Genomic DNA, 18,859 nt, shown 5'->3' with positions numbered 1-18,859 from the left:
CACTTGGCCGGGTGTCCGACTGGGCTGGATGTTTTCCCACCACGGACCAGGGCAGTTGTATGACTGTCAGATGTTCTCCTGGGCTGGTGGCCTGGGCTCTGGCCTAGGCCATTCCCTAGGGGCCGTGGACAGCAGCGAGACCTCTTTGACCAGAGACATCTCCCATATTAACAGATACATGCTGGGGAAAGGGACTTTCCCTGGGGATGCCATGGATTTGGCTGATGTCATCTCATCCCAGACACAGATCAATAGATGCCTCCGTGAGATCGAAACACTGGAGGCTGAAGTGACTCATTGGAAGAAGTTGTGCCAGTGTTCCACCCAGGGACCAAATACCATTGACCCAGACATGGTGTGGAAACTGAAGAGCCACGTCAGGGACCTAGAGCAGCGGTGGATGCGGGAGATGGATGAATGTCAGCTGGAAGTGGCGGGGTTGCAAAACGTCCACCAGCAGAAACTAGCAGACCTCACTGACCGGCACTGCAAACAACTAATGGACTATCAATGACGGATGGAAGACCTGCAACACCGAGACTCTGCCGGGAATGTGAAAGATTACTTACTTCAGGAAAGGGAAACTGAGCTCAGAAGTTTGAAGCAACAACTTACACAAATGCAGTGGCTGAATGACAGTTTGAACATTGCTTCGGATCTCCGAGCAGAAAAGCAAAAGTTGGTCTGGGAGCTCCAAGATGTAGGACATCAGCTGGAAGAATCTGTTCTGCGCAACAATGAGGATTCTCTGGAAAACAACATTGCTGTGAGGGCGTTAAAAATAGAGAAAGGACGGTTAGTGGCAAAATTGGGTCGGGCCGAAAAGAAGCTGTTGGAAGAGACAAACAAGTCTGAGCGAATTCTCAAAGAATGGTCACCAGTAGAACATGCGCCTTTCATTCAACTCTGTCAAGAGAAAGACCTGGAAATACTACACCTCCGAAAGAGGATTGAGCAGATGGAAGCCAACATCAAGAACTGCTATCCTTTGCTTTGGAGGAGCAGAAGCAATTGACACAATGTGTCAGAGAGCAAGACGTGTACATTGAAAAGCTTAGAGAAAGGCCAGAGCTTCAGGAGGAATTCGATAAGTCGACCAAAACCTTAAGAAGCAGTGACATTTTACAGCCATCCGTGGAGGACAAAGACATGCGTCTCCCATCCATGACAGACAAACATCCTCATGTGAACGGAGACCTAGAGCACCTAACACAACAGAGTCACCCTGTCCCTGTTGTTGACCCTAAAATCCTAGACAAGATTGTAGAACTAGAGTGTGAGGTCTTTCAGCTCAACGAGTTAAAAGATGATCTCGAAGAGGAAATAAAGGAACAACAGAAGATCATTCACAACCAGCAGCAGGGGAAGAGAGCACTGCTTCGGTCCTTACAGGAGCAGAAGGAGAAAGTGGACCGTCTTCAACACCGGCAGGAGGAGATGAACACTGAACACGCTCAGCTCCTTGCAGCGAAAGACGAGATGATTCGGAATCTGCAAGTCACACTAGAAGAGCTGAAAGCCCAGTTGCCCGACAAAAGCCCACAAATTCCGAGAGAACCCTGTGCGGATGAGGAAGTGCGAGCAAGCAAGCCTCTCCCCAGAGAGAATGGAAGTGAAGAGCGTGATCCATCTAAAGCCAAAATTCAAAAATTAGTCCAAGGAATCAAAGAACAGGAACTGGAGATGAAGCTTCTCCCTGAACAGAACATCCAACTGACTGAGCAGGTGGATCGGCTCTCCAAAGAGGAGATCGGGAAACTCACTCAGATTATCCAGCAAAAGGATGTGGAGATTCAGGGTCTTTCCAGTAGAATCTCTGTGGCTTCTCACAGCCAGAATGGGCACGTGGAACAACTTCAGCGGCAATTGCAAGTGTGCTTTGAAAAGTGAACAGGTCTTGGCCATACTAAATGAGAAGATGAGGGAGAATAGCAATCTGAAAAGGGACTATCAAGAAATGACCCATCAGGGACGCCTGTGTGGCTCAGTGGGTTAAAGCCTCTGCCTTCACCTCAGGTCATGATCTCAGGGTCCTGGGATCTAGCCCCGCGTCGGGCTCTCTGCTCAGCGGGAAGCCTGCTTCCTCCTCTCTCTATGCCTGTCTCTCTGCCTACTTGTGGTCTCTGTCTGTCAAATAAATAAATAAAAATATTAAAAAAAAGAAATTACTCATCGACTTGCTGCCAAAGAAGCAGACCTCGAGAAGATGGAAGAGGAAAATAAAAAATGGTCCATGATAATTGAAAGCAGCAGGCAGGAGGTGTTTAGAGAAACGAATCAGAATTTGTCTCACATTATTCGAGAACAAGACCTGGAATTGGATGCGTTAAGCCAGAAATGTCAGACTTTATTGATGATCCTGCAAACACCCAGCACTGGTCATGAGGTTCAAGGAGTTTGTATCAATCAGTTCCAGCAGCTTCTGGGGAACATTAACACAGCGAGTGAAGATCATGGAAGAGTGGAAAGAGCAGGTGTTGACCACGGTCCAAAATATGAAGCGTGAGTGACCCCATATTCAGAGGATCTGCGAGGGCATCTGAGGGGATGGTGCAAGCATGTGCTTTCACCAACAGCGAGAACATTTTGAAACTCCAGACCTCTCTTGACCAGATTCAAACTTCCCAAGGACATGAAATAAACTTACAACAGCTAGAGAAGGAACTCACACAACTTCAGCTCTGCACTGGGGAGCTTTGCAATGCCAAGGACCTCCTTTCAAGGAACCTTGATGTGATTTTCCTCCAGGCCTCCAGCGATCTCCAAAGGCTGTGAAAACTGACCTAGTGAGTGAGTCTTCTCAGGTGCTCCAAGAGGAGGTAGAAGAGCTCAGAAAATCAGGGCAAGGAAAAGATACAATGATATGAACCCTCCAGGAAGATCAGCAGAGATGGATTGCTTCGAGGCTGCCATGGTGGAAGGAGAAGGCAAACGACAGGAACACAGCGATTCCCACATCGAGCAGCTGAAGGAGAAACCGGCCATTCTACAAAACTTCCTTCAGGCTCAGGAGCTCTGAATCCAAGCGAAATTGAGGAGCTGCTTTCTTTGCAGGAGAAGCTGAGGGGCCAGCTGAGTGAGAATGAGCTGCTGAGGCAGGCCGTCACCAGTCTGAAGGAGAAGATAGCAGATTTCGAAATGGATGTGTGTTGGCTGAAAGAGGAAAATGCAAAGATCGTGGAAAGATCTAGAGAAAGGGAAATGGAAAATCAGGCGTTGCAAGAGACAAATCGGCTGCTTTCAGTGATGCAGGGAGTGGAGGCATCCCAGCATGCTGCGATGAAAGAGAAGGCACTCGCGTTGGAGCAACTGTTGCAGGAGAAAGAACAGGGCGAGACCGGGGAATTGAACTGGCTTGTGGGCGCCGATTGATCAATGCAGGAAAAGACAGTTGTGTGTCAACAGGAGAGAGATGACGTCATGTTGGCATTGACACAGAAAGAAATGGAAACTTGTGCCCTCCAGAAGGAGGTTCACCAGTTACAAGAGAGAGAATTTCGCCTAACCCAGGAGCTGGAGAGAGGGCGGCACCTTGATGCAGAAGCCAAAGTTTCGCTGGGAAGCTTTGGCCTCAGAAGACCAATTGGCTCAGGTAAGAGAGGAAGTGACAGTCTTGCAGGGAAAACTCGTTTTGTCTTCCGCTGCCATGGAAAAGGCCAGCCGCGGAGCCAGTCTGCAGGTAGAGTTGCCGCGGGAGCAGTTGCACGTGGTGACCCAGCAGGAGGAGGAAGCTGCACTCCGGCTTGCCACCTCCCAGGAAGAGGGAAGGCACTATGATCGACGACTAGCGAACCTCAAGCTGGAACTCACCGAATGGATGGAAAAGGCAGATGTCCTAGAAAGAAAACTGAAGTCGTTACAGGGACAATGGCATCAAACAAATGTCGACGTGGAAGTGAAGGAGGACCAACTCCAAGAGTTCAAGAAACAGAATGAGGTGCAGCGGGAAATACTGGAGGACACACAGAAGAAACTCTTGACCTTAGTAAGTCAGTCCGAAGAAATGGTGGACAAAACCCTCCTAAGGAGACTCTTCGTGGGATCTTTTCAGGCAGCTGATGCGCAACGGCAGGAAGCGTTGAGGCTGATGGCAAGCGCGCTGGGGATCCGAGAAGACCAGCTGCAGCAGCTACGCAGTCAAGAGCCCGCGGGTGTGCTCAGCGGGGTGACTGGGGGGCCTGGATCCAGAAGCGCCCCCAACGCACCTGCAAAGCCAAATCACCAAGCTGTGGCCAATCATTCTTTTTCAGGACTTTGCATCCAGTTTCTAGAAGTGGAATCTCATTCAGCTTTTCCACCGCCCAAACCCTCTGCTCATGACGTGAAGCCCCCAGATTCAGGTGGAAGGGGAAAACTGCCCAAGAAACCAGGCCCATCACGACTGAATGCTACCCTGGGATCCACACCCCGAAAAAAAGATGTCAAGCCCCGCACCACTGCCGTGTCTCTTATTAACCCACCTAGACCAGATATGGATATATCGGAGCACCTTCTTCTAAATGCTGTCACTGATGCTTTACCCATGTACACACCCTATAAACTGTCACCTGCCAAGAAGGTTGGAATGGCGGCCAAAGACCTCTCAGAGAAATAGATGATTGTCAAGCCAGAGATGAGACCACGGTTTGAAGATCCCAAGTCACTGTGTGTCTACCTTATCCCCAAATGTCCTTTTCTTTTTTTTTTTTTAAGATTTAATTATTTATTTGACAGACTAATCACAAGTAGGCAGAGAGGCAGGCAGAGAGAGAGGGAAGCAGGCTCCCTGCTGAGCAGAGAGCATGATGCGGGGCTCCATCCCAGGACCCTGGGATCATGATCTGAGCCAAAAGCAGAGGCTTTAACCCACTGAGCCACCCAGGTGCCTATCCTTTTTCAAAATGTAAAATATTTGCAGTTTTGCTTTCAGCTTAATAAACACATTCTTTTATGACTCAACAAAAAAGGGGGATTTTAATGACTGCAGAAGTATTCACAAAAGTGAAAACAGTGATGACTTTTTTAAAATTAAGATTTTATTTATTTAGTTATTTTTTAACAGAAATTGAGGGCACATGAGCAGGGGGAGCAGCAGAGGGAGAGAGAGAAGCAGGCTCTCCAACGAGCAGGGATCCTGACCTGTGGCCTGATTCCAGGACCCCAGGATCATGACCTGAGCCAAAGGCAAATGCTTAATTGACTGAGCCACCCAGATGCCACAACAGTAGTGAATTTTTTGTGAGAGTAGACATTGGTGGGGTTGAAAGCTGTGGTCAAAGGATTCTTCCAATAATGTTTGTAATCCTTTAAGATTTTTACAAGGGTCAGGTGTCTACGTATACCTTATTTAGGGAACACATCAACTTGTTTTAGTGTTCCAAATTTATCAAATATACGAGTACACACTCCTTATACGGGAAACAAGGTGAATAGCGTGAAAGTACAAGATGAATATAAAGTAAAAAAATAATGCAAGTTCTCTTTTCCCAGGTAAGTCTCATTTCTCTTAGTTTGTTTTTTTTTTAATTATTTCCTTTTCTGTTGTCTGGAAAAGCACTCTATGGGTAACCTGATTTCTTCAGGCCTTATGCATATTTGCTTATTTAGGAGTATAGTATTCTCTGACTTGCTTTTTTTTTTTTTCTCCCAAATCACTCTGCCTTAGAGACCATTTGGAATGGGAATGAATTCCATCTTATTCTTTTTTTTTTTTTTTTTTTAGTTTCCAAAACACAGGATGTTTTATGTTAATAATTAATTAATTAATTCACAGGATTTTTTAAAATTTATTTTTTTAAATAAATATATAATGTATTTTTATCCCCAGGGGTACAGGTCTGTGAATCACCAGGTTTACACATTTCACAGCACTCATCATAGCACATACCTTCCCCAATGTCCATATCCCCACCACCCTCTCCCATCCCCCCTCCCTCCAGCAACCCTCAGTTTTTTGAGATTGAGTCTTTTATGGTTTGTCTCCCTCCCAATCTCATCTTCTTTCATTTTTTCTTTTCCTACCCCCCAACCCCCCACATTGCATCTCCACTTCCTCATATCAGGGAGATCATATGATCATTGTCTTTCTCCGATTGACTTATTTCACCAAGCATAATACCCTATAGTTCCATCCACATTGTCACAATGGCAAGATTTCATTTCTTTTGATGGCTGCATAGTATTCCATTGTGTATATATACCACATCTTCTTTATCCATTCATCTGTTGATGGACATCTAAGTTCTTTCCATAGTTTGGCTATTGTGGACATTGCTGCTATAATCATTCAGGTGCACGTGCCCCTTAGGAGCACCACGTTTGTATCTTTAGGATATATACCCAGTAGTGTGGTCATAGGGTAGCTCTATTTTCAGTTTTTTGAGGAAACTCCACACTGTTTTCCAGAGTGGTTGCACCACCTTGCATTCCCACCAACAGTGTAGGAGGGTTCCCTTCTTTCTGCGTCCTTGCCAGCATCTGTCATTTCTTGACTTGTTAATTTTAGCCATTCTTACTGGTGTGAGGTGGTATCTCATTGTGGTTTTGATTTGTATTTCCCTGATGCTGAGTAATGTGGAGCATTTTTTCATGTGTCTGTTGGCCATCTGGATGTCTTCTTTGCAGAAATGTCTGTTCATGTCCTCTGCCCATTTCTTGATTGGATTATTTATTCTTTGGGTGTTGAGTTTGCTAGGCTCTTTATAGATTTTGGATACTAGCCCTTTATCTGATATGTCGTTTGCAAATATCTTCTCCCATTCTGTCAGTTGTCTTTTGGTTTTGTTAACTGTTTCCTTTGCTGTGCAAAAGCTTTTGATCTTGATAAAATCCCAATAGTTCATTTTTGCCCTTGCTTCCCTTGCCTTTGGCGATGTTCCTAGGAAGACGTTGCTGCGGCTGAGGTCGAAGAGGTTGCTGCCTGTGTTCTCCTCAAGGATTTTGATGGATTCCTTTCTCACATTGAGGTCCTTCATCCATTTTGAGTCGATATTCATGTGTGGTGTAAGGAAATGGTCCAATTTCATTTTTCTGCATGTGGCTGTCCAATTTTCCCAGCACCATTTGTTGAAGAGGCTGTCTTTTTTCCATTGGACATTCCTTCCTGCTTTGTCAAAGATTAGTTGACCATAGAGTTGAGGGTATTTCTGGGTTCTCTATTCTGTTCCGTTGATCTCTGTGTCTGTTTTTGTGCCAGTACCATACTGTCTTGATGATGACAGCTTTGTAATAGAGCTTGAAGTCTAGAATTGTGATGCCACCAACTTTGGCTTTCTTTTTCAATATTCCTTTGGCTTCCTTTTGAGGTCTTTTCTGGTTCCATCTAAATTTTAGGATTATTTGTTCCATTTCTTTGAAAAAAATGGATGGGATTTTGATAGGGATTGCATTAAATGTGTAGATTGTTTTAGGTAGAATACACATTTTCACAATATTTGTTCTTCCAATCCATGAGCATGGAGCATTTTTCCATTTCTTTGTGTCTTCCTCAATTTCTTTCATGAACTTTATAGTTTTCTGAGTATAGATTCTTTGCCTCTTTGGTTAGGTTTATTCCTAGGTATCTTACGGTTTGGGGTGCAATTGTAAATGGGACTGACTCCTTAATTTCTCTTTTTTCTGTCTTGTTGTTAGTGTAAAGAAATACAACTGATTTCTGTACATTGACTTTATATCCTGACACTTTACTGATTTCCTGTACAAGTTCTAGCAGTTTTGGAGTGGAGCCTTTTGGGTTTTCCACATATGGTATCATATTATCTGCAAAGAGTGATAGTTTGACTTCTTCTTTGCCAATTTGGATCCTTCTAATTTCTTTTTGTTGTCTGATTGCTGAGGCTAGGACTTCTAGTACTATGTTGAACAGCAGTGGTGATAACGGACATCCTTGCCATATTCCTGACCTTAGCGGAAAAGCTTTCAGTTTTTCTCCATTGAGAATGATATTTGCAGTGGGTTTTTCATAGATGGCTTTAATAATATTGAGGTATGTGCCCTCTATCCCTACACTTTGAAGAGTTTTGATCAGGAAGGGATGCTGCACTTTGTCAAATGCTTTTTCAGCATATATTGAGAGTATCATATGGTTCTTATTCTTTCTTTTATTAACTTATTGTATCACATTGTTTGATTTGCAGATGTTGAACCAACCTTGCAGTCCTGGAATAAATACCACTTGGTTGTAGTGAATAATCCTTTTAATGTACTGTTGGATCCCATTGGCCAGTATTTTGGTGAGAATTTTCGCATCTGTGTTCATCAGGGATATTGGTCTGTAATGCTCTTTTTTGATGGGATCCTTGTCTGGTTTTGGGATCAAGGTGATGCTTCCCCTGGGAAGCCATCTGGCCCTGGACTTTTGTTTGTTTTGAGATTTTTGATGACTGTTTCAATCTCCTTACTGGTTATGGGTTTGTTCAGATTTTCTATTTCTTCCTGGTTTAGTTTTGGTAATTTATATGTCTCTAGAAATGTATCCCTTTCTTCTAGATTGTCGAATTTTTTGGCATAGATTTGCTCATAGTGTGTTCTTATAATTGTTTGTATTTCTCTGGTGTTAGTTGTGATCTCTCCTCTTTCATTCATGATTTTATTTATTTGGGTCCTTTCTCTTTTCTTTTTGATAAGTCTGGCCAGGGATTTCTCAATCTTATTCATTCTTTCAAAGAACCAGCTCCTAGTTTCGTTGATTTGTTCTATTGTTTTTTTAGTTTCTATTTCATTGATTTCTGCTCTGATCTTTATGATTTCTCTTCTCCTGCTGGGTTTAGGCTTTCTTTGTTGTTCTTTCTCCAGCTCCTTTAGGTGTAGGGTTAGGTTGTGTATTTGAGACCTTTCTTATTTCTTGAGAAAGGCTTGTACCGCCATATATTCTCCTCTCAGGACTGCCTTTGTTGTGTCCCACAGATTTTGAACGGTTGTGTTTTCATTATCATTTGTTTCCATGAATTTTTTCAATTCTTCTTTAATTTCCTGGTTGACCCATTCATTCTTTAATAGGATGCTCTTTAGCCTCCATGTATTTGAGTTCCTTCCAACTTTCCTCTTGTGATTGAGTTCTAGCTTCAGAGCATTGTGGTCTGAACATATGCAGGGAATGATCCCAATCTTTTGATATCGGTTGAGACCTGATTTGTGACCCAGGATGTGATCTATTCTGGATAATGTTTCATGTGCATTAGAGAAGAATATGTATTGTTGCTTTGGGATGGAATGTTCTGAATATATCTGTGATGTCCCTCTGGTCCAGTGTGTCATTTAGGGCCTTTAATTCCTTGTTGATCTTTTGCTTGGATGATCTGTCCATTTCCGTGAGGGGAGTGTTAAAGTCCCCTACTCTTATCGTATTGTTGTCGATGTGTTTCTTTGACTTTGTTATGAATTGGTTTATATAGTTGGATGCTCCCATGTTAGGGGCATAGATATTTAAAATTGTTAGGTCTTCTTGTTGGACAGACCCTTTGAGTATGATATAGTGTCCTTCCTCATCTCTTATTATAGTCTTTGGCCTAAAATCTAATTGATCCGATATAAGGATTGCCACCCCAGCTTTCTTCTGATGTCCATTAGCATGGTACATTGTTTTCCACACCCTCACTTTAAATCTGGAGGTGTCTTCGGGTCTAAAATGAGTTTCTTGTAGGCAGCATATTGATGGGTTTTGTTTTTTTATCCATTCTGATACCGTGTGTCTTTTGATTGGGGCATTTAGCCCATTAATATTCAGGGTAACTATTGAGAGATATGAATTTAGTGCCACTGTATTGCCTGTAAGGTGACTGTTACTGTATATTTTGCCCCTTTTCTTTCTGATCTACTACTTTTAGGGTCTCTCTTCCCTTAGAGGACCCTTTCAATATTTCCTTTAGAGCTGGTTTGGTGTTTGCAAATTCTTTCAGTTTTTGTTTGTCCTGGAAGCTTTTTATCTCTCCTTCTATTTTCAATGATAGCCTAGCTGGATATAGTATTCTTGGCTGTATGTTTTTCTCGTTTAGTGCTCTGAATATATCATGCCAGTTCTTTCTGGCCTGCCAGGTCTCTGTGGATAGGTCCACTGCCAATCTAATGTTTTTACCCTTGTATGTTACAGACTTCTTTTCCCAGGCTGATTTCAGGATTTTCTCTTTGTCGCTAAGACTTGTAAATTTTACTATCAGGTGACGAGGGGGTGGACCTATTTTTATTGATTTTGAGGGGCGTTCTTAGCATCTCCTGGATTTTGATGTTTGTTCCCTTTGCCATATTAGGGAAATTCTCTACAATAATTCTCTCCAATATACCTTCTGCTCCCCTCTCTCTTTCTTCTTCTTCTGGAATCCCAATTATTCTAATGTTTTGTCGTCTTATGGTGTCACTTATCTCTTGAATTCTCTCCTCGTGGTCCTGTATTTGTCTCTCTTTTGCTCAGCTTCTTTATTCTCTGTCATTTGGTCTTCTATGTCACTAATTCTTTCTTCTGCCTCATTTATCCTAGCAGTAAGAGCTTCCATTTTTGATTGCACCTCATTAATAGTTTTTTTTTTTAATTTCAACTTGGTTAGATTTTAGTTCTTTTATTTCTCCAGAAAAGGCTTTTATCTCTCCGGAGAGGGTTTCTCTAATATCTTCTATGCCTTTTTCGAGTCTGGCTAGAACCTTGAGAATCGTCATTCTGAACTCTAGATCTGTCATATTACCAATGTCTCTATTGATTAGATCCCTAGCCTTCAGTACTGCCTCTTGATCTTTTTTTTGTGGTGAGTTTTTCCGCCTTGTCATTTTGTCCAGATAAGATTTGCTTTCTCCTCCTCTGGAATTCCGCTGTTCTCCTTGGTGAGTGAAGTTGGTCTTGGCTGGGTTTCTTGTTGATCTTCTGGGGCAGGGGCCTGTTGTAGTGATTCTCAAGTTTCTTTGCCCCAGGAGGAATTGCACCGCCCTTACCAGGGGCCAGGCTAAGTAATCCGCTCGGGTTTGCTTTTGGGAGCTTTTGTTCCCTGAGCGCTTTCTGTAGAGTTCCAGAGGATGGGAATGAAGATGGCAGCCTCCAATCTCTGGCCAGGAGGAGCTGAGAGCTCGGGGTTCTGCTCCTCTGTGCGCCCTCAGAGAAAAGTGCCCAACCGCCCCCGTCTCCCTAGCCTCTGGTCGCACTCGGAGGAAAGCTCTCAATCGCTCACACTTGGAGAAAAGTGCCCGGTTGCTTCTGTCTCCGTGGCCTCCGGCCGCGCTCCGAGCTCACCCAGCCTGTGACTGGTTCAAGGTAACCCCGAGCTGAGAGCTCACTCCTCGGCTTTGTCTCTGTAGCCAGTTTCCCTGCTCTAATACCTGCGAGCTCTGCGACACTCAGACATGCCCGGTCCTTCTGTGACCCTGCGGAACCTGGGGTTACGCTGACCCCGTGTGGGCTTCCCCCCAGTTTAGCCTCTGGAGTGATGTCCCTCCGTGGAGCAGACTTTTAAAAGTCCTGATTTTGTGCTCCGTTGCTCCACTGCTTGCTGGGAGCGGGCCCCGCCCCCCACGGTCTATCTTCCCGTCACTTTGGATTCACTTCTCCGCAGGTCCTACCTTTCAGAAAGTGATCGTTTTTCTGTTTCTAGAATTGTTGCTCTTCTTCTCTTTGATTTCCCGTTGGATTTGTAGGTGTTCGCAATGGTTAGATAAGCTATCTAGCTGATCTCCTGCCACCTGATGTCGTCTCAGCCTGCTACTTCACCATCTTGACTCCTCCCTCCCCATCTTGTTCTTTAAATGAAAACCCAGCAGCTTATGGTTCTACCCTAAATTATATAAATAGCTCCTCTTGATTAGCCTTTAAGCGGTTTTTACCTGGAATGCCCATGGTCAACTTCCTTGTTAATTTCTTCAAAAGCCACTTCAAATTTTAAAATCATTTGCCCTTTGAGGTGAATTGCTCCATTATACCTTGGAAAGGATCCACTCGGATTTCCTTAAGGACCTCATTCCATTAATTTTCCATTCTGCTATATCTTCAGCCTGCCAAATACGGTAATTCCTTCCCTGCCTTCCTGTTGTCAGTGCTTTGATTCACCCACTCCTGTCTCCGACTGGTGCAGTAGACTCCCTAACAGTCTTGCTGGTTCCACACTTGGCCTCCCTTGAATCCATTCTGCACACTGTCAGGGTGAACTGAGATGAAAATATGATGTTCCTTCCCTGCTGTAATTACTGGAGGGTTCCCCCACTGCCTGGAGTTTGACCTTTAAGAGACCATCCAAGCCCTTGCCTTTGCAGCCTTCCTTCCTCTTCATCAGTCACATAAAGACTGCCGTTTAGCCCCAGGTGAATTCTTGCAAGCTCCCAATAGATTATTATCCAAATAACTTCAAGCCCATGAGCCTCATCACTGTGCCTTGACAAAGGTACAAGTGAGAAAGATTTCATTCTTCTCTTCATCACCAATTGGTGAAGGGAGTGATTCCCACCCTAAAGTTATGGGATGTCCAGATGCTGCACAGCTGAGCTCCACCGTAATTTATTACCAACCTATCCTCATGGCCCAGGGAAGGAGGACACACACACCATGAAGGGCCACGGGGGACATTGCACTTGGGAACAGAATGAACAAGGGCTGTGGGTGCAGACTATGTAATAACAGGAGAGCGAAGGTGAGCCCTACTTCCTGCAGGAGGGACTGATTGGCTTGCTGGATCATTCCACAGGCTGTCAGGGAACTGGAGCTTACTTGGGGAGAAACTGTGCCTGGTCCTGTGCTAAGGAGGGTTTTTTGGCCAGGGGATCTGATTTGTGGGAGAGGAGTGGGAAGAGAACATGGGAGTGAGGTCATTTGAGGCCCTCTGAAGTTACCGGATGCCAAGACAACACTTCCTATTGAATCTTAATCTCAGGCTTTCCATCACAGTGGACTCTGATGTTTGGACATCAGTTTCAACCTGAGAGTCTTAAAGCGTAGGACAGGTGTTTCTCTAGGATGTGAAGTTGTCACGTGAGCAGGAGGGAGACATGGTCATCAAACCCAAAATGTAATAACTTCCATTGATGTTCACACAGTTGATCCCAAGGGAATCCCTGGGTGGCCATGGGGTAGGAGGAAGACTTGACGTCCTAGAGCACCATGGAATCTGGCAATGCACTGTGGTGGACAGAAGCCGCCACCTCCACCTGCAGGTAGGATATGCAGACTTTGGCTTCAGCCTGTAGCAAGAGGGCCTTGGTAACTATATTAAGCTGGTTGGGGTGCCATGACCCAGTGAATAATAGACAGCTGGATATGAAGGCTAAGAGTCTGTTAGAGATTCTATTTCCTGGAGAGCCCAGTGCATGGCCAGCAATTGCTGCTTTCATGGTCTCTAACCAGGGCCAAAGAGGGCTGTTTCTTGCATTGGGAGCCCTTGGACAATTGACAGATAGCATGGGTGGTCCAGGGACTCCAGGAAGAGGGAGAGGAGACTGCTAAAGCCTTTTCACCTGGGCACTAACAGGTGATATTTTAAAAGCTTGTATTTATGTAGTTAAGAGAGAGCTCTGGCTGTTTGAGGGGGTGAAAGGGAGAGGGAGAAGCAGGCTCCCCACTGAGCAGGGAACCCCTTGCCAGGCTTGATCTCAGGATCCTGAGATCAGGACCCAAGACAAAGGCAGACACTTCACTAACTGAGCCACCCAGTCACCCCCAACAGTTAATTTTTGCTTGCACAGATCCTAGAGACTTTTGTTGAGGGGAGACCCTCCCCCCTCAATTTGGGCTCACTGACAAGTAGCAGCCTAAATGGGCTTCCATTAAATTTATAAAGAAGGAATACGTTGCTTCCAGACCCAAAAGTACTGTAAGGTGTTGGACTTCTATGTCCTTTTTTCTTTTTAAAGATTTTATTTAGTTACTTGATAGAATGTGCATGTGCACACCAGAGAGAGAGAGAGAGAGAGTACAAGGGGCTGGCAGGAAAGAGGGAGAGGGAGAAGCAGGCTTCCTGCTGATCGGGGAGCCCCATGCAGTGCTTGTTGCCAGCACCCTGAGATCAGGACCTGAGCTGAAGGCAGACACTTAACTGACAGAGCCACCCAGGAACCCCCACATTTTTAGGTCCTTAACAAGTTTGTCAAACAAATATCCTCACAGTAGGATGTCCTAAATGTGATGTCCCACCTATGTTCCTGGAGAAAGCTGGGTACGGTAAGTTCCTGCCCACAGAGGTTGCCTGTGATAGCAGAGCAGTTTGGGTGCCCTGTGCATAACTAGGTAAATCCTGTCTCCTTCAAGGTTGAGGCATGTGTGACTGAGAGGATGTTGAAATAGGCACTGAACAGAACATATTCGCCAAATTTATAATAGCAAAATATTTACCATCTTTTAATTTGTTGAGCTCCCTTATGGTTTTTTTAAGTGACTTTATTTATTTTATTTTTTTTAAAGATTTTATTTATTTATTTGACAGAGAGAGATTACAAGTAGACAGAGAGGCAGGCAGAGAGAGAGAGGGAAGAAGGCTCCCTGCTGAGCAGAGAGCCCGATGCGGGACTCGATCCCAGGACCCTGAGATCATGACCTGAGCCGAAGGCAGCGGCTTAACCCACTGAGCCACCCAGGCGCCCGACTTTATTTATTTTAAAGAGAGAGCAAGAGAGAGAGCTAGCACAGGAGCAGGGGCAGGGAATGGTGGCGGGGAGGGAAAGGCAGAGGGAGAGAAAATCCCAAGCAGACTCCACCCTGAGCACATAGCCCGACATGGGACAGGATCCTATGACCCTGAGATCATGACCTGAGCCAAAAGCTTAACCCACTGAGCCCCCAAGTGTCTCAGATGTTTTAAGGAGACTAGGGTTTATTTTAATCAGATATGGTAAGACAGGCAGATACACAAGTAATTCTCACAATGGAAGAAGCATTTTTAGACCACAGATCTCAAGGATGAGGTCCTGAGAGCCTTGGAGGGCCACCCAGAGAAGCACCAGGGTCAGTCAGGAGAAAGAGGGAGTGAAGGGACAGACAATATGGGCAAGACCCTTTATTGTGGTTTCCATGGCAAAGGGCAGGTGAGTCTGGGTAAGCAGATTTAAGACTGCCTTGTTTGTGTCATTTCAGTGGGTTCCGGGACACAGTGGTGTCTGTCTGGAGTAGTCTGTCCCTGCCCCTAGGGTGATCAGGGCAGGGGATAGTGGCCCAGAGTAAGAGTTTCTTACAAGAGGTGGTTGGGGATAAAGGCTCTGAATTGGTTGCTTTACATGTGAAAGGTTTGCTGGCAGGCAAGCTGTTGACCATCTCTAGGAATTCAGTAAGTCTGCCAGGGACAGTCCCTCCAAAATCAGCAAGGCCTGAGATGCCAAAGCATTAAATACAGAAGGTAGAAAATATGGTTATTGTACTTGCTATAACCAGAATTTGAGCTCTCGTATTAAGTCCATGTAGGTTAGCCAACCGGTGCATCTTAGCAACATTAAAATTCATTCAGAACTCATGTTGTAGAGGCACAAAAGGCAATTGGCCTCCTTTTAATTTTCCTAATTAAATTATTTTAGTAAATTTCAGAGTTTTTAAAGAGATTTTATGTGTTCATTTGCGAGAGAGACAGCAAGCAAGTGTGACAGAGCAGGACCCAGGGGGAGCAGCAGGGAGAGGTACAGGGAGAAGCAGACTGACTCCTTGTCCAGCAGGGAGCTTGACATGGGGCTCTATCCCAGGATCCCGGGATCAAGACCCGAGCTGAAATCAGACGATGAACCATGTGAGCCACCCAGGTGCCCTTGTAAATTTTGGATTTACAATTGGGTCAAATTTTGACCCTATGTTGAATTAGTCGGTGGGGGGAGGGTTCTGCCTCCTGTATTCAAATTTCTCTCTTCCACTCCTCCTTTGCTTGGGTTTGTGTCTTCCTGGATATACGTGTGGGGTGGGGGAGTGTCTTTTTTTTTTTTTAAGATTTTATTTATTTACTTGACAGAGAGAGAGTTCACAAGTAGGCAGAGAGGCAGGCAGAGGGAGATGGGGGAAGCAGGCTCCCCGCTGATCAGAGAGCCCGATGCGGGGCTCAATCCCAGGACCCTGAGATCATGACCTGAGCTGAAGGCAGAGGCTTAACCTACTGAGCCACCCAGGTGCCCTGGGGAGTGTCTTTTTACCCTGATCCTCTTTCTTGGTGTTTTCTTCCAGAGAGTCTCAAATCAACATCATCAGCCTTGGAGCTTCTGTCGTGGCAATGGTTGTATGGTTTCAAGTCTCCTGGCATAAGTCAAGGTGGGAATTGATGCTTTCACTGTGTCACAGAGGTCCCCTGTATATTTCCCCCATAACCCTGAGGATCAGGATCTTGTGCCAAACAGGTTTAGGCAATAGAGTGGTCAATGGAAGAGCACAGGACCCACAGCCTAGTCGTAGATGAAGCAAAACCATCTTCTTCTACAGCCCTACCTTCTCTCAAGGGGGACTGTTTCCCCTGCCCACTTTTCCCACTCTATAGATTCCCTCAGGATAGATTCTCATTTCTAGCCATGTAAAGTCACGAGTTTTTGTTTCTGTCCCCACCTAATCACACATTGTGTTTATGGGAGTTTACGGGGAAAGGGACTGGGTGGGTCAGCCCACAGGTGACTGTCCTCTTCGTGTGAGAATGCCAGTCCATTTCCCCAGTGTTGGGGTCCACAGCCAACAAAATCATTTAATCCATGGCCAGAGTCAAGCCTCAAGCCCCTGGATCACAAGATGAGTCTATCAATGACCTGGGGGAGCAACAACACTAAGAGAAAGGCAAGTGTAATGGTGAGGGTTTTGGCACTGGGAGAGAAGTGGACACAAATGCCCCTCCTCCACTTTTCTGTTTTTCATCAGCTCATGGGCCCTGGGCTGCCATGGATGTGCACCTCAAAACCGTGAGGGCTCAGGAAGACACATGGTAACAGAGAGTGGAGTGGCAGCTCAGGAGACAGGCAAGGCCACTCCCATTACCTGAACCACAGTGACTCAAGGAGGCAGCCGGGGAGCCATTCTTACATTTCCCTGGGGTCGAGGCCTCCCTCCTTTCCACCCACAACACAGAGGGTCACCCCCAGGACTGTGCTTCAGTGCGCTTTTCCCCATAGGATCTGCAAGTCAGCCCCGAGCACTGGCCCAACACCCAGTCCCTGGAACTCAAGCACACCAGTCAGCATGTCCTGTGGTTGCTGACCTCAGGGAGAGTCTTGGAAACTGATACAGGCCACATGCAGGTCACATAGGTGACACCTCCCTCCTGGATACAGTCAATTCTCATTCATTCTCACCTTGTTGTCAGGGATGGGACATTAGTTTGGATATGGATGGCGACCTCCATGTGAGATAACAGAACACGAGCCAACACACAAGCTGGCCAGGGATTGCCCGTTCCCTCCCAGATCATGATTGTCACCTCTTAAGCCAGTTAGTTAGCAAAGGAGCAGATCAATCTGACCCCATGCCCTCATTTAATGTGGGGACACCCTGTTTGTGATGCCACTTGTTTTAATCACCTTCTCCTGAGGTCCCTGATGAGAGAGAGATTCCTGCTCCAGCCTTGTGGGGATCCCCTGACACTCGACACATGGGACTGACAACAGTTTACTAGTCACATGCACTCACACTTCAGGGGAGAAGGATACCACACACTGTGCAGGGCTGCACAGAGACTGTGATTGCAAACAGAGAGAACCAACAGGTCCTCAGAAGGCAAGACTTGGTTGAGACAAGAGGGTGTGGCAAGTCCTGGTTCCCATGGGAGGGTGTGAGTGGCTGGCTTGAAGAATTCAGTGGGCTTCTAGGGAACCGAACCCTGCTCCCCAAAAACCAATAGGCACTATATCTAGTTCCTGTGATGAGAAGGGTGTTTGGTTAAGAGACCTTCCCTGTGAGGGAAGAGGGAGAGGGGAACATGCATGATGCCATTTGAGTCCCTCCTTGATTTTCCAGGTGTCAAGACAGCCCTTAATATAGAATCTTAATTTCAGGCCTTATGCAACAAGAGGGTATGAGAACGTAATTCTTCTTAGAACTAATAATGGAATTTCACAGTGAAACAGTATACAGGATAAACACGTAAAGGTAAGTTGTATTGCTCTATGCTAGCAATGAATATGTAGGCTCCACAATCAAACATACATTCACAATTACTCGTACAAAGAAACTACTTCGGGATAAATCTAACAGTGCCTGTCCAGGCATCACATGCTGAAAGCTATTTAGCACTGATGTAGGAAATCAAAGATATAAATAAATGGAGAGATACACCATGTTCATGATTTGGAAGACTAAGCATCGTAAAGATGTCAGTTGTCCCCAGATTGAATGAGATTTAATGCCATTCCTATCAAAATCCTGTCAGCTTCATTTGTTTTTGTAGAGATAGACTAAAATATTCTAAAATGAAAGACAAAGAAATTAGAGTAGTTTCAAAAAGAATTTTGAAAATAATGCTAATGGGGAAACACAGTCTACGAAGTTTCAGAACTTATTAGTAGTTATAATAAGGAAGACTGTGTGGTATTTGCAGGACAGACACATAGAACAGAGCAGAGCAAAGAACCCAGAAATAGTCCCCACAAATATGGCCATCTGAGTTTTGAAAGGGGCGCTAAAGAAATTCCATGGGAGAAAGCTGGGTTTTGTACTGACTACAGCCATCTCAAGCTTGTGATGAACTCAGAGAGGCCAAACTCAGAAAACAGAAGCAGCAGAGAAGCAGGACGGTGGTGTGACTGTGGGCCTACCAGATGGCAATGGGAAAGGAGAGAGAGTGCGCGCCCAGGGCTGTGTGGGTGGGGTCCAAAGAGCTATCCAATGATTCCTTCTGAAGGCTGAGGGAGCGGGGAAATTGTCCAATCAGCGTGTGGGCATAGCACCAATGAGCAGGAAGGATAGCTCATGTGGGCGGGTCTCTGGCACCAACTGCCATTCTGCAGCCTTCTCTGAGGCTTGCTTCTTGCTTGG

The 18,859-nt window shown here is 45.3% G+C and overlaps 2 long non-coding RNA genes across 2 annotated transcripts in view; both read left to right on the top strand.

The window, feature by feature from the left end:
* LOC116876581 overlaps positions 1–16,635 on the top strand; it is a 57,015-nt gene extending 40,380 nt beyond the window's left edge. The window contains exons 2-3 of the long non-coding RNA XR_004384417.1: positions 16,076–16,159; positions 16,596–16,635. This is a non-coding gene — a long non-coding RNA (uncharacterized LOC116876581). The remainder of the gene's footprint in view (positions 1–16,075; positions 16,160–16,595) is intronic.
* Positions 16,636–17,612: 977 nt separating this feature from the next.
* On the top strand, positions 17,613–18,611 carry LOC116876579. The gene is made up of 3 exons (XR_004384411.1): positions 17,613–17,655; positions 17,843–17,974; positions 18,550–18,611. It is a non-coding gene; the product is annotated as an uncharacterized LOC116876579 (long non-coding RNA).
* Positions 18,612–18,859: the final 248 nt, after the last annotated feature.

Source organism: Lontra canadensis, unplaced genomic scaffold (genome assembly GCF_010015895.1).
Source record: "Lontra canadensis isolate GAN:19392208 unplaced genomic scaffold, GSC_riverotter_1.0 scaffold45, whole genome shotgun sequence".
Lineage (NCBI taxonomy): Eukaryota > Metazoa > Chordata > Mammalia > Carnivora > Mustelidae > Lontra > Lontra canadensis.
Note: the sequence above shows the minus strand (reverse complement) of the source record. Positions and strands in the feature narration are given on the sequence as shown.